The sequence below is a fragment of the Triticum aestivum genome, chromosome 2B, assembly GCF_018294505.1.
Source record: "Triticum aestivum cultivar Chinese Spring chromosome 2B, IWGSC CS RefSeq v2.1, whole genome shotgun sequence".
Taxonomy (NCBI): domain Eukaryota; kingdom Viridiplantae; phylum Streptophyta; class Magnoliopsida; order Poales; family Poaceae; genus Triticum; species Triticum aestivum.
Genome location: NC_057798.1, coordinates 766,617,350 through 766,634,057, shown reverse-complemented (window position 1 = coordinate 766,634,057; position 16,708 = coordinate 766,617,350). Strand labels below are relative to the sequence as shown.

At 43.1% G+C, this 16,708-nt stretch overlaps 1 long non-coding RNA gene across 1 annotated transcript; it reads left to right on the top strand.

Moving 5' to 3' along the window:
• Positions 1-536: 536 nt before the first annotated feature.
• Positions 537-9,353, top strand: LOC123042590 (uncharacterized). The gene is made up of 6 exons (XR_006418832.1): positions 537-591; positions 2,652-2,846; positions 6,566-6,944; positions 7,894-8,061; positions 8,165-8,272; positions 9,250-9,353. It is a non-coding gene; the product is annotated as an uncharacterized lncRNA (long non-coding RNA).
• The last annotated feature ends 7,355 nt before the right edge of the window (positions 9,354-16,708 follow it).

Genomic DNA, 16,708 nt, shown 5'->3' with positions numbered 1-16,708 from the left:
TGTGGTTTACTGTTATCTCTGATGGTGTTCAGACTCCCCAGAAAATAGGAAACTGATAGGCTGAAGAACTGAAATAGGATCAAATATGGCCTTACAAAGAAGTACCTCCTACACTAGGACAAATTTGTTTCCAGTTAATGCAAGAAAAATAGGTGAAACTATGGCTTTACAAGGATTGCCTGAATGAAAGAAATGGAGCTATGGCCTTTGGAAGAAGTGCATCTGGACAACCACCACACGAATTTTTTTCTTCGGAGTTCCATACCAGATAATTAAGGTCTGTTTTGTTTCTTATTATACATACAGACATAGAGAATGAAAGACAAGCTTACAAATACGAAAAGCATACGAGTAGTCATGCTGTTTTTTTTATCAAGAATCAAGATTGAACCTCTTTCATTGTCTCAAAAAATAAAACATAGTCAAAGCAGAAACAAAAACACCCCCAAAAGACGCCCGCGTCGCTCTTGGGGGTGGCTCTGGTGGAACCCTAGCCGCTACCGCCACCACCGCCACCGCCCCTGCCTCGTCCTCCCGTCGGCGCTCTGCCCTGCCCCTCCAGTGGCCGATTCTTCATCGACTCCGGCATATGTAAGACACTGGTTTCCCTCCTCTGCTATCTCTCTCTCACGCTTTCTGTAAATTTTCTAGTGCTTGGATGAAAGTATTTTTGATTCCCAAACATCTTTAACCTTAATTTATAGTGCATATGAAAGTACTATTCAAAATAAAATTTTGGATCATGCATAATAATTTCTTCTCCCCGCTGCCAATCCCACTCCTGAATCCATCTCCATGTCTGATGTTTGCTCTTCCCGCTGGTTATCGTAAGATTGACCTACCTTAAAAATATAATTACATCATTTGTCGAGTTTAGTGGTCTTGCAGATGTATATGTTCTCTGAATATTTGGAGTATTCAATTCTTCCCCATGTAGAGAAAACATTCATCCTACACTGTTTGTGATGTATGTGTGCATCCTATAAAGTACTCAAAATCAAAAGTGGGGTCAAGGTGTTCATAAGCCATGGTATAGGTTAGCATGTTCTTAACTATAGGTCTTCAATCAGTGCATGGTGATGAATGAGGAGTGGTTTCAGATCTTATATGTTGTCTGCCATGTTGCTCTCCCTGTGAAAGACGCGATCCTAGAAGAGTTGTAGACTATAAATAGTTAGTTTATTGAAGATATCATTTGAGCTGTAGACCATATTTCTAATTCATCTGGTGAGTTGTAGGATTAGATCGTCAAAACAAAGAATTGTACCGAAGATGGTTGGTTCACTTTGTTAGGTTTTATACTTGTGTGTGTTAGTGTCTGCCCGTCTGTCCCCTGATGTTATTTGTTACTATTGTAGTCTTTTGATGTATCGCTGGTTCACTATTATTTTCTCACAAAACCTGACTTGTTTGTTTCGAGGCCTGGACGTGTTCCTTCTGTGACATCTTACTACTTTGTTGTGGGTGTTGTCGATTTCTCTAGTTGTTATGTAATCAGAAAATGACTACTCCTAGCAAACTATGCTTGACATGTTTAAAAATTATTCATGTTTTTATGATAGCTAGTTTCCCGTAATTGATTGATATGCTTCTGCTGTTGTGTTGTGACTTGTATTTCTCACTATTTTTATTATTATGGGAGAAGACCTATAGTTAAGAATCTCTGGAGTTAACTAGCATTGTCGACTTTAGCCCAAATATCACCTCAGCGGGCTAGAGTTCTACTGTAGACAATATTTAACTGACCAGATCAGCCTGCATCCAGAATTGCTTGGCCTGATGGTAAGTGCTTGTGGTACTGATAGTAAGGGCCAGTTCTTTTGGGAGCTTAAAAAATAAGCCGCCTCCTCTCCAGGTTTTCCCATAAGCCGCCTCTCTTATTCATTGGGGCTACTAAACTAGTCTTGGAATAAATAATTTACAAGTCATAACAAATTTTAGGGGTGGCTTATTTTTTAAGCTGGGGAGAGGCAGCTTATTTTCTAAGCCGCCCAAAAAAACTGGCCCTAAGTAAAACCGGAATGTTCTCATGTTGAGGAAAACATTGACTATAGGGAGGCTGATTTAACTTCTGAATTCCCACCCCAGCCTTACTGTGGTCCTTTTAAGTGAGAAAAGAAAACAGAGAGGGTACACATACTCTAAACCTGGGCTTTTTTAAGACTTACCTTTTCGCAAGTAGTATTTTTTTTTAGAATCTAGAGCTGCTAATCTTGTATTGATTTAGTTTTCTACTCCCTCCATCCCATAATATAAGAGCGTTTTTGACACTACGCTAGTGTCAAAAATGCTCTTATATTATGGGACGGAGGGAATATCGTTTAGCATGTCCTTTCTACAATTTGGTCATAAACCCTACAATAGGTTATCATGTATATTACTTTATCATGTGCACATGATTCTTGCATTTTTTTTGTTGGTTGATTTGAATTGGATTTTGGGTTTTATATACCCTTTGGCATGATACTATCTATCATCTCTAGTCATATCATTGTTGACATGTTTTTATGTGTAGTCTTGGGCATGTCCATGATTGAATCATAGTTCCCTTTTCCTTAGCATGGCTGTGTTGATTAATCCCAAATAATATTATGCTATATTTTTGTGTTGTGTCTATTCGAAAGAGACTTGACTCAGTTTGAATATTACAGGAGGGCATAGGTAAAGAAAGAGAATTACCTGCAAGTCATGGTTGTTATAGGCCGAGGGAGCTTGATACGCTCAAGGGGTGCCATGTGGAGTTGTTTTCCAAGATGTAGGGGCTTGACTTCGACACCATCTAGCAGTCAGTACACAGTTTGATGATCTGGGCTCCCATGACTGCCTCCTTGGCTAGGACTACTTAGGTGAGCCTCTAGTCTTTCCTTCCTTCTCTGACTACCTTTAGACCTAGCCTTCGAGCTATGGCCATACTGTGCTCTGCTCTGGCCGTCGAATCGATGGCATAGTGCTTGGTCTGTGGTGGTGGTCGGTGGCCTATGTTGTTACTATTGACATGTTCGGCCTTGGTGGGGCGCTCTCTGTTAGTGATCATGGCCTTGTTTTGTGGATGGTTGGGCTCTGGTTGACTGGATGTCATGGTTATATCTCTGATCCTGCCAGAATTTAGGAGTTGATGGTGTTTACATAGGCTTGCTAAATAATCTTAGATGTTGTCTCAGTAGTGCCATCATGCCCCTATTTAACGGTTACATATGCTATGTATAATGAACTGGGGAGAGAGATATTCTATGCTAACGTTTGATAGCAATAAGTTTGTTATTCTAGGTGTTGAAGTACAAATTAATTACTTCTAGGCTTGCTTTGTATTTGCTCATAAGCTTTGACTTCCCCTGGATATCTTTGTATTTTAGAAGTTCAACATTAGCATATACGCACAAGCAAAACGGAACCTTGTCGGTTCAGTAGCGTACAAGCAAACGGTGCCAAACCATGCTCTTCTGTACCGAAAGCATATAGGTCTTGGTGCGGGTCATGAGAGTAACACATTAGAGAGGGCAGAGGAGGGAGGGGGCTGGATAGAGAGGGAGGCCATTTGTAGTTCGACGTCAGCGTGCACTTGCAGTTCAAAGAGAAGCAAATCAGCGAGAGAGTGAGAGAGAGCATGCTCTGCAGGTGCCGTTCACACGCGGCCAAAGCTTGATTTTCAGCCTGCCTTTTGACAGAGGGAATCCCTTTGGCATGATATTGATAACATATTTATTATGTGTGTTCTAGATCTAGTTGGGTCAAATGATGGAATCATAGTTCCATTTTCCTATAGTATGGCTATGTGTTGATTAATCTCAAATATTGTTATGATATTGTTTTGTGTCATGTCCATTTGAGAGAGACCTGAATTGGTTGTTTGAATATTACAGGAGAGCATAGGTAAGGATTTTACTGAAGTACTTGATATGCTCAAGGGGTGCCACATGGAGTTAGTTGTCAAGCTGAAGGGGCTCACCATCGAGACCACTAGACACTCTGTACAGAGTGTGATGATCTGGGCTCCCATGAACGCCTCCTTCGCTACAATTACCTAGGTGAGTCACTTGTCTCAGCTTTCTCCTCTGTCTACTCCGGGAACTAGCTTTTGAGCTATTTTAATACTTTGCTCTTTTCTGCCCATCAAGTCGATTCTATAGCGCTTGTGGTCTGTGGCGGTGGTCAGTGTGGCTTTGTGCCATGTTCATACTATTGATGTGTTTAGGCGACCACCTGGCTGGTGCCAAATATTATTCACTTCAGTTCCATGTCGACCACCTGGCTGTGCACCATGGGATGCTATTTGATCCAATTGGCTACGCCTTTGGCTGGGCCATGTTCAACATGGATGATATTAGAGGGGTGGCCCTTACGGCGTCGGAATCTTTGCTGGTGGTGATCGATAGATTTGTCCTTGCCGGAGCATCAAGGTGAGTACATGTCCATTTGATACATACCTGACTTGGTTGTTTGAATATTACATGAAAGAATAAGGGAAGGAAAAAGATAACCTAGAAGTCATGGTTGTTACAGGCTGTGGGAACTAGATACATTGAAGGGGTGCCATGTGGAGTCGTTTGTCAAGCTGAAGGGGCTCGACATCGATGCCATCCAGGAATATATACACGGTGTGATGATCTGGGCTCCCATGATTGCCTCCTCGGCTACAACTACTTAGGTGAGTCCATGTCTCTTCTTTCTCCTTTGTCTACTCTCAGAGCTAGCTTTTGAACTATGGACATACTTTGCTCTGCGCTGGCCATCGCGCCGATGATATAGCAGCTTGTGTTCGGTGGTGGTTGCGTGGTCAGTGGGCTATGTTGCAATATTTGTACTATCCAGGCTTAGTGATTTGCTCTGTGTTAATGATCATGACATTAGTATGTGGATGGTTAGGCTGGCTGTCATAGTTATCATCTTCATCTATGCTAGAATTCGGAAATAACTACTGTTTACTTATTGTTGCCAAGTAATCTTAGATGTCTCAACACGCTATTTGTCCCATGTTTAGAAGTTATGTAAGATGTGTAATGAACTGGATAAATTCATTCTATGCTATTGTTTTATAGCAATCATTTTGGGATTCTAGGTGTTGAAGTATGGATTACTTCAAGGCTTGTACCTGATCAGCATCTGCTGGACTGGCATTTAGCATCAACCTGGTTTGTGTGGTTCCGTCCTAAGAATGAGCTGCCAAACATGCAAATGGTTGGTCGTGAGGAGCACGCACATTATATATTGTCTTTATAATTTCCTATGGTACTTGAGCAACTCTAAAATTCTCATTTTTATCTTTATACTGTATTTTTTTGTGGTACTTGAGCAACTCTAAAATTCTCATTTTAATCACAATAACCTTAGTACACTATCCCTCGATCGAGTCCTTCTCTAGCATGACATGTGATGGCGCAAGTACTCTGTTAGTTGTTTCTATTTTGCGAGAAAAGTGGATATCCGTTGATTTATGACTCATGATTTCAAAATGAAGTTTGCTTTGTCTTTTTGGCATGCTTGTACACTCTACTATGTTCTCATGGCAGGCAAAATGCCATGTTTATATTATTCCCATATCGTTTAGTTTTTTTCCTGATAACATCGTAGTCACTTGCCATGAGTAGATTGTGCACTCCTTTTTTTTACAGAACTTGTGTGCTCTTTCTTGTGCATCATGTGCCTTTGCTCTACTTGCCTGACCTGCCAAATATTATTCACTTTAGCTGGACAACGATCACCTGACTGGTGCACCACGAGATGCTATTTGATCCAATTGACTGCACCTTTGGCTTGGGCGTATTCAACATGGACGACATCACCACTTAGGTGAGTCGTTGGTTTCTCCTTCCTACTATGGCCGTACGGTGCTTTGTTCTAGCCACTGAGCAGATGATCCAGTACTTATGGCCTGTGGCGGTGGATATAATCATGATCTATGTTGTTATCGACATGTTGAGGCTTAGGTAACTTGCTCTCTTTTAATGGTCATGATTATTTCCTGCAATTGAGGTGCAAGGCCAATTTTGTAGTAGTTTTCATGTGGATATGGTAGTTGATAACTCATGTTTGGTGGGCTTTGTGTGCTATCCATAGTAATGCAAACATTAAATGCACATCCTTTACTAGGTGGTTAGAGATTTATGTACCACTAGCCTTCAGTGTACGCATACTTAGCTCAATTGTCGATTGCCTAAGAATTAGAATAATCAAAGCAATCATCTCAGAGAGGTGATTTTTTGGTTCAACCACGACCTACTTCTCACCTTTTTGAATCCTTGCTGTTTCTGTTGTGAAACTTAGGGATAGGATGTGAATTCATGACTCTGAGATGCTAAGAATCAAGAAAATGGCTGTCAAGTTTCGACGATGATATTGGTTGCTCCCATGGCTTTTACATATATTCCTTGGCCTTTTGCATATATTTTTCTTGTTGTTTGGTGTTGGTACTATAGAGGTTGATGATGATGATGTGTTATTCTGGTGTTGTGGATCAGTGCTGGCTAGTGCTTGATGGGTTCTTGTTTCGCTGGCTGGCAGCTCTTAGTTTGTTTTGTATTCAAATGTTGTTTGTCTCTTTGAAACTCGAGGCCCCACTCCTCTGCAGGGCACTAAAGGAGAGGTGCATCGATGACCTATGACCATTCAGGCTCAAGATCTTGTTGAAGATGGATGGCATGGTGAACCCGAAGACCATCATAACTGGCGATGCAAGCAGTAACAGAAGCTGACATGTCTTTGATTAGATTCATCAACTTAGTTTGTTTAGTTTTGTTGTTTCAATATTACAGGAGAGCATAGGCTAAGAAAGAGATTTACCTAGAAGTCATTGTTGTTACAAGATGATGGAACTTGATGCGCTCTAGGGGTGCCATGTGGAGTCGGTTGTCAAGCCGAATGGTCTCGACATCGACACAATCCAACACTCTGTACATGGTGTGATGATCTGGGCTCCCATGACTGCGTCCCCGAGCAGAACGAGTTAGGTGAGTCCATGTCTCTCCTTTCTCCTGTACGTACTCTGGAAACTAGCTTTTGGAGCTATGGTCATATTTTGAACAATTATGGTCAGTGGTGGTTGGTGGTCAGTCGGCTATGGTGCTACGTTCGTACTGTTCAGCTGTGGTGATTTGGTCTGTGTTAATGATCATGACATCGGTTTGTGGATGGTTAGGCTGGATGACATTGTTATCATCTCTCTTTATGCCAGAATTTTGAAATTGCTTCTGTTTACTTATTCTTGCTAAGTGATCTTAGATGTCTCAACTATGCTATCCGGCCCATGTTTTCAAGTTATATAAGATATGTGTAATGGACTAGATATGATATTCTATGCTACTGTTTGATAGCAATCAATTTGGGATTCTAGGTGCCGAGGTACGGATTACTTCTAGGCTTGTACCTAATCAACATTTGCTTGACTAGAGTTCAGCATAAACCTTGTTTGTGTGGTTTCGTCCTAAGAATGAGCTGCCAAAGATGCAAATGGGGACAATATGTATTGTTTTTATAAGTTCATGTAGTACTTGGGCAACTTTGAAATTCTCATTTTGAACACAGTAACTAGTTGCACTATCCCTCCATCGAGTTTGTCTCTATCATGACATGTGATGGCACAATTACTTGGTTATTTGTTTTCTTTTCGTGAGTAAAGTGGATATCCGTTGATTTACCACTCATTGTTTCGAAATGAAGATTGCTTTGTCATTTTGGCATGTTTGTATATTGTACTATGTTCTCATGGCAGGCAAAAGGCCCTGTTTATATTATTCCCAATTTTTTCATGTTTTTTTCTTCTAGAGCAGGCTAGTTGTAGTTGTGTGCTGCAAATAAATTATGTACCCTTTTGTAATAGAACTCATGTACTCTTCCTGTGCTTCATGTGCCTTTGCTCAACTTGCCTATTTTTGACCTGCCAAACGTTGTTCACTTCAGTTCCACGACGACCACCTGGCTGGTGCACCGCTGGATGCTATTTGATCCAATTGGCTACGCCTTTGGCTGGGGCATGTTCAACATGGATGACATCAGATGGGGAAGCCCTTACGGTGTCGGAGTCTTCCCTCGTGATGATAGATAGATTTTCCCTTGCCGAGCATCAAGGTGAGTACATGTCCATTTGAGACAGACCTGATTCAGTTGTTTGAATATTACATGAGAGCATATGGGAAGGAAAAACATAACCTGGATGTCATGGTTGTTTCAGGCTGGGGGAACTGGATACGCTCAAGCTGGAGGGCCTCGACATCGAGACCATCCAGCAATCTATATACAGTGTGATGATCTGGGCGCCCATGACTGCGTCCATACTCAGGTGAGTCCCTGTCACTCCTTTCTCTTTTGTTTCCTCTGGATGACATACTTCTGAGCTATGGCCATACTTTGCTCTCCTCTGGCCATCGAGCAGGTGATATAGCGGCTTGTGTTCTGTGGTGGTTGATGGTCAGTGGGCTATGTTGCAATGTTTGTACTATCCAAGCTTAGTGATTTGCTCTGTGTTAATGATCATGGCATTAGTTTGTGGATGGTTAGGCTGGCTGTCACAGTTATCATCTTCGTCCATGCTAGAATTTGGAAATCACTACTGTTTACTTAGTATTGCCAAGTAATCTTAGATGTCTCAACATGCTATTTGGCCCATGTTTAGAAGTTATGTAAGATGTGTAATGAACTGGATAAATTCATTTTATGATACTGTTTTATAGAAATCATTTTGGGATTCTAGGTGTTGAAGTATGCATTAGGCTTGTACCTGATCAGCATCTACTGGACTGGTGTTTAGCATCAACCTGGTTTGTGTGGTTCCGTCCTAAGAATGAGCTGCAAAACATGCAAATGGTTGGTCGTGAGGAGCACGGACAATATATATTGTTTTTATAATTTCTTGCGGTACTTTCGCAACTCTAAAATTCTCATTTACACAATAACCTAATTACACTATCCCTTGATCGAGTCCTTCTCTAGCATGACATGTGATGATACAAGTACTCCGATATTTGTTTCTGTTTTGCAAGAAAAGTGGATATCCGCTGATTATCCACTCATGGTTTCAAAATGAAGATTGCTTTGTCTTTTTGGCATGCTTGTACATTGTACTATGTTCTCATGGCAGGCAAAAGGTCATGTTTATATTATTCCCATACCGATTCAGTTTTTTTTCCTAGAACAACGTAGTCACTTGCTAGGAGTAGATTGTGTACTCCTTTTTAACAGAACTTGTGCTCTTCTTGTGCTTAATGTGCCTTTGCTCTAATTGCTTATTACTGACCTGCCAAATATTATTCACTTCAGCTGGACTGTGATCACCTGGCTGGTGCATCACGGGATGCTATTTGATCCAATCGACTGCACCTTTGGCTTGGGCATACTCAACATGGACGGCATCACCACTTAGGTGAGTCGCTGGTTTCTCCTTCCTACTATGGCCGTACCGTGCTATGTTTTGGCTAGTGTGCCGATGATCTAGTCCGTGTGGTATGTGGTGGTGGACAGAATCATGATCATGATATATGTTGTTACTATTGACATGTTGAGGCTCAGGTAACTTGCTCTCTATTAATGGTCATGATTCTGTCCTGCAACTGAGGTGCAAGGCCGATTTTGTGTGCTTTTGCCCTGCTGTTTCTTCTCACTGTACATCTCTTAGATGATGATTTTTATTTTTTTGGATATCATATGGACATATCTAGTAGTTTTCATATGGATATGGTAGTTGATAACTCCTGTTTTGTGGGCTTTGTGTGCAATCCATAGTACTGGTACATTAAATGCACATCTTTTACTAGTTAAATAAGTATGGCAGATTTAACTCAATTCTCGATTGCCTAAGAATTAGTATAATCAAAGCAATCATCTCAGCCATGTTTGCATTAGTTGTGATGAAGAAATGGTCAAGTTTGAAAAGGAAGCTGACATTTTGGCTGCTCAAGTAGGTTTTTGATAAATCAAATTTGTCCTTTTCTCTTTTGCCATGTCCGGTTCGTCTCATGGTAAATCTTGACATGTTAAAAAGAAGGGCACCTGCTTATTTCTCGTATTTATAGTTGATCACATTTACATTGCCATGATTGCTGAGACGAGACAACTTGTGCTACAACTATCGAGTTTAAAAAGTCTGGTGTTTTCTCCAGTCTGAAGTTTTAGTGCTCTCGCATCGCATCTGTTGATAGATTTATAGTTTTGTTTTGTGTGGTTGATGTTGATCTTTTTCTCTATGTTTGGTCCATAGCCAGATTGACCTATGGTTTTTACACATGCCATGTTATAATGCAGGCGTCTTATGAGCGGCACAAGAAAGCTTTTGAGCTTAGGCACATGAAACGAGTGCCAAAGAATCCGGTCGTCCGGTGAGGAGGTGTGTGTGTGCTGGAGTAGAGGTTGGAGGTGTGAGACGACCTTCCCTGGCATCCTTGCGTCTTGGGGGGGGGGGGGGGGGGGGGGGTGCTTCCTAGTTGAAGATCACCAGCACCAGGGCAGCGCACCAATGGTGGTAGGGATACAGCGGCGAGCTGATGGCTCCTCAGTGAGACCAATGCGGCGGGGCGAGGATTCACGACCTGTGGTGCTGATCTTGCAGTGCAGTGTCTGGTTTTATTGGTGTTATTGTTGTAGATATAGCTAGCTAGAATAAACATGATCTGGAGAGGTGGGTGCTTTGGTTGGTACTGTGTTGTTTACATACATTAGAGATAGATGGCAAGCTCAAGATCTTGAAGTGCTCGGTATATTTTTTTTTGTTTTCTTGGCTGAGTGAGAAAGATTGATTGAGGGGCTTTGAGATTCCGGTGGGTTGAATCAGTATGTAAGTTGATCTGTTGTGATGTACTACTAGAAAGATATGTATATAAGTATATGATTGAGAAATTTGTCTTTGTTGTCACCTCAAGAGTCGTTTGTAACTATATTTACATGTTGCGACACCCGCGAGCAGCCGATGATGATGGGGTTGGTTGTGGAACTGAACTAGTGTTTTGTTTGCTTATTTATGCACGAATTGTTGAGCTAAGTGGTGACGGTGGAGAGTGATATGCTAAAATTCTGAACAAGTTGTAGTGAATGAAGATGGCCCAGCTAGAATCATACATAAAATTCAGAACTCATATGCTAAAGAAGGGAAAAATGAAACAAGTGGCTGGCTGGCTGGCTGGGTGGCTAACCGATCCGTGAGAGAAATGACAGCCGGCCAGCAGGAAACACACACAAATAGCCATGACCATGTCCAAGCAGTAAGTCAACACTCATAGCTACAGTCGTCAATCGGTCCGTCGTCTTCTCCATGCCGATCGATGCCGTTATGTTGCTGTGACCGTGCTCCTCCTGCTTAGTCCATCTCATCTCGCACGTGTAGCGAGCAGCACGAGGTGCGTATAATAGCTCAAACAGCAGCATCGATGCAATAGTTCAGGCATATCTCAGGTGGCGGCGGCAGCAACATGCTTGTATGTATAATAGCCCAGGCCAACGTAGTGGTAGGCCAGTCAGCAAAACACACAGCCAGCCGAGCCATGACCATGTCCAAGTCCAACCAGCTCCATCACATGCGGCAAGAAGAAACAAGTATCTCATCTCGCACGTATAGCAAAGCAGGAGCAAGTGGTAGTATGCAGTATATGGGTTCTATCAGATTTTGCCTTCAAGGAAGATAGAGAGATAGATGGATCATGGATAGATAGATACGGGCAAGGCGGAATTAGTCCGCCCGTCTGATGGATTCCCTATTATCCGTCTCTATTATTACTCCCGAGTTTCCTTCACCCTCTATTACTCCTCTCTATGGAAACAAAGGAGAGATTAATTCTCCCTCGAAAAACCACCAGTCACTCTCTCCTTCCTTACTTATCCCCCCCCCCCCCCCCCCCCCCCACCCTTTGGTGCCGCATGCCATCGATCCATCTCCCTCCCCGCGTTCCCTCCCTCCTCTCCATATGCTCCTCACCTCGCCTTATCTACAACACATTCATACACCGATGATGCACTGCCCGCAGAGACAACAATCCGCCGTGTCATGGTCAGCACAGCACGGCATGATCTGCCCTCTCACGGTAAGACTTGGTTTGACCTTCTTTCTTTCTTTGAAGAAATAAATCTTGAGATGTTTGATACAAGTCAATCTGCTGATGAACTTTCTTGTGATGTAGATGGCCGTACGTGTCAGGTGACATGCAGTAGGCAGAGATGAAGTCGCGGGAGCAACAGGTATGATCTTGTTTAGTTATTTGTTTTAGGACTATCAAGATCCAAACAACGCAAGGGGTCCAATGCTCTACCGCACTGCTAATATGAGTTTATGGGCGTATGTGTTACAAGCTGACTCAAGTTGAGGCGGAATTGCTACACGAGCTCCCAATTTTGTTGTAAATCATTAGTTTATATGGAGAACATAATAGTGCGGGTTTCTTTTCAGTCTTCAGGTCATCACCTAACCACGTAGTGTGGCTAATACATTTGGAACTAAATTTGTTTACTCCATCTAGGTGTTAAAAATATTGATGTTCTCTTATTTCCTAAATGCATCTTCATAACCTAATAGGGCCAGTACGTGATGCATGAGTTACATACCAAGAGATTTCCTGCCACTACTTTAGTCGATTACTCTTTTTTTTATCTCCAGTTATATATCGTTGAGGGCTAGTTGTGCTTAGAGCCAATATTTTGTGCTCTTATACTGTGGTGTCCGATGTTGGTCGAGCGTTATATTCCATTACTTGCACTGCGTACATGTTACTAATTTTGGATGTCAAAAGATCTCATTAGTGACGTTATGCTTAGATGCACGGAGGCATATCTTTCATCCCAACAAAGAGTATTTGTAGCGTCTCATTTTTCTTATGTTAGTATCATATTACAGTAGCAGCATTCATGGAAAAAAAATATTTACAGTATAGTAGCAGCAGTATTTGGGGGTTGATATGTCTGTTCCCTTGATGCTATGTCTTTTGTGAAGAATGAATCAACCGTCAAGTTAAAGGATGTCCAAAAGAAAAGAGTAGTCTGAAACCCAAGCAAGTACCAACACCAACACCCAATGTCTGAAACTCTGAATTGCCTGTTTAACATCCCTAGTTTTTGAAACCAAATGTAGTATAAATACATCTCAAAGTGCATGCAGAAGCCAGTAAACACTCTCTTGAAAAATGATATCGTGGTAAGCAGGCTCTCTGCAGAGTTGCCCCAATGTCTAAATTGCCTGTTTAACATCCCTAGTTTTTGAAACCAAATGCAGACGAGTACATCTCAAAGTGCATGCAGAAGCCAGTAAACACTCTCTTGAAAAATGATGTCACGGTAAGCAGACTCTCTGCGGAGTTGTCCCCTGCACCAGCATCAACATCAGCATCAGCAGCAGCACATTTACTCTGAGTGATTTATACAAAACTCTGGCGCCTTGGCTAAGTTGTGCTGCACACCGCAATTCCTTTTGAGATAATCTAGGAACAAGTCCATAGGAAAGAATGCATGAAATAGAAGAGGTGGTCGTGGAGCGATTTGTTGCTGTTTGGATTCTTCCCAACAACGCGTTATGCTGCCGAAATTTCCGGTGAAAATTCTGACGACTTGAGGGTGCTCCACGACCACCTCAAGAGGCATGTATCTTCTCATAGGGCATCTTAAGAGCACGGAGGATTTTGTCTGACTGGTACAGGTTTGGAGGTAGTACGTGACCTTTGGGTAGAAATCGTTTGAAAACTGTCATCATCGCGTTGTAGCATTCTCTGCCCAAGTTGAAGTGAGCCTTCAAAGCCATTATTTGTGAGATGGCATCCAGCTGACAAAGCTGAGTGTGCTCGTGGAGAGGACGTTTTGAGGACTCCAACATTTCAGTGAAGGCCTTTGCAGATTCCTCCATCTCCTCGTCCGAGTCCCGAGCATCGTCAAAGTATTGCACCATGTCTGCGGTCCCGGTACCATGCTCGTCTGTGCAACGACGAACCACCTCGGCTCTGGCACGTTGGGCAGACTCACCATGTAATGTCCAGACCGTGTAACCAGGCGTAAAACCAAACTTCTGTAGGTGTTTACTCATTTCAAGCTCGTTCCTCTGATTATAGTTGTCGCACCGGACACAGGGGCACCAGCTAAATTTTTGGCCATTTGCAAATGCGGCTCTAACAAACCCCTTAGTTTTTGTTAACCATTCCTCGGTCCAAACATACTAACTATAGTGTAACCGGTGTACATCCACGCATGATCACTCATATTGACTTTCTATTGGACACACAAGAAATATATCATAATTAGGCAAACCATATCCATCAGTTAATGGAGTTTGTTAGTTTTATTACGTCCATGCAACCTACACGCTAATAGGTAAGGATAGGTCCTAATCCCACCTGAGTATGTGTAGATCGGGTTCGTTTTCCCATGCTCTGGTCCGGATCCGACGTAAAAGTTTGGCAGCACCTCCCCGTTGTTCTCCTGATACACGTCTCGACAATAAGCAGAGAGGATGTGTACCCGGAGAACAATAGGGAGGCACTGACGAAATTCTGCATCGGATCCGGAGCTGAGCATATGGGAAAACGAACCCAATCTATACATACTCGGGCTGTCCATGGATAATGTTGGACAATTCAAAAGAATCACGATTATGAATATGCAAATGCATGCATATTTATAGATGTAACCCTTTCGAACGGGAGACGCATAGTGGTTACACATACCGATGATTGACACATATAGCTAGCAAGTTTCATCGGCACGAAGACCGGAACAGAGCAAATGAAGGGGGGAGGAGAAGATGTCATTTGTGCTCACCAACGAACGCAGGGGCGGAGCTCGTCGAACACTAGACCCTCGCAACGACGAAATAACTGCATATTTAAATTGAAAGATAAGTAACATAGCAAGTATTCAACACCGACGGCCACATGTACCTCGCACTGACGATACTTGTTATTTACGGTACCATCGACACCGAGGAACCCTCTAACCCGCTCGTCCCCGGGTAAACTAAATAGCAACTACCATCGGTGCAAGGTACATGAGGCGGTCGCGTTGAACACTAGATCGACATCCCACAAGTGAAGCCGGCGCCCGGCGTACCGCAACAATAGTTCTGGTGACCGATGACGGTCAAACACCTTGGCGAATTTGTTTGGCAGCCTCTGCGATGATGATTAAAGCCAAGTTTTGAAATTTTTAAACAACCAAACCGACTTGAGTTAGTTTGAGTATTTCAAGTTTCAACACTTAGCTTTCAATCGTCATCTGTGAGGCTGTCAAACAAATTTGCAATGGTGTTCGACTGCCATCGACGCCGAGAACTGTTGCTGCTGGACGCAGGACCCCTGTGTCACTTATGGGACGTGGATGTAGTATTCGACACCGACGGCCACATGTATCTCGCACTGACGATACTTACTATTTAGGGTACCATAGACACCGAGGAACCCCCTAATTAACCCCCTAATTCGCAATGGTTCTGGTGGCCGATGACGGTCGAAGACCATCGCGAATTGTGTGGCAGCCTCTGCGATGAGGATTAAAGCCAAGTTTTGAAATTTCAAACAACCAAATCGACTTGAGTCAGTTTATGATTTGCTAAAAGTTTTCCAAAATCACGATTGTTTTTTTGAATCTGTGAACATTTTATGATTTGCTAAAAGTTTTCCAAAATCATGAACATTTTACGGTTATCAAACATATTTTTACAAAATTCACATTTTCTTTTGAAATTTGGAGCTTTGTTGAAATCCCGAGTTATTTTAAAGAAGAAAAAACAAAAGGCAAAAAACAAATTAAAAAAAAGATGGGCGCCCGGCCCGCACTTGGGCCGGTCCAAAAATGCGGCAACCGCCTGTCCTTGTCCAGCTCGCCGCCGCTCTCCTCACTGCTATCGGCGCCGCCGGCGCTGTCCCGCCCGTCATGCCACCGGCACCAGCGTGCGTCTCCTCCTCCGCCTCATCTTCCCTCGACCTCCCCTCCCCTGACAGCAGGCCGGCCCTAGCATGCGACCGGCACTTCATCTCGCCACCGCGGTCACCCTCCCCAAATTCCCACCCCCCCTACCACCACCAGATGCGCCGGCCCGGGCCGCGCTCAACGTCGCCGGCGTTCATTCCCACCAGAGATCTGAGGTCGAAGCAAAGTCAACCCCCAACCCGGCGCGTCGCCGCGGGCTCCACCTGATGGTAACTCATTTCCTAGCATACGCATTCTCGTTTACCTGCCGCTGTACTTGTGAACCCTTTAGCTGTTAGTATCATACTGTACAACGGCAATGATGCTACGTAGATAGCTGAAATCCTGAATATTTATGTCACTCCTGTGTTAATTTCTCTGCTTGCCGTGCAGGTCAAAACTCCCGGATACGGATAGGCATGGCTGGCACATATTTCTTCATGACAGACTCTGACGGTCTCCGGGCGGTGGCTGCAAATATCAATCAGGCTCAGCCATGACTATAGCCTGTGAGGTTCATTTCTTGGTCTTCAGTTCCCCACAGAGACCAGCAGCAATGCTGAATAATCATGTCTTACACGGTTACACCTCTTGGTTTTGTATCAACTACCTTTCCTATCAATTATATATGTCCGGCGACTGGATATAAAATGCGTGATTGTGTGACAAGCCACATCAGGAATACCAAAACTCTTGGGCCTGCTTTGGCTTTCTACCTCGTGTATTTGAACCCTCCAAGCAGACAGTCCCAAGCATATCTCCTTACTTTGCTCTTCACAAGCATATGCAGAAGAAGGCCTAATATGTATTGGTTCTGTCCTTGGTCTGCAAAAAATCCACACAGAGACCA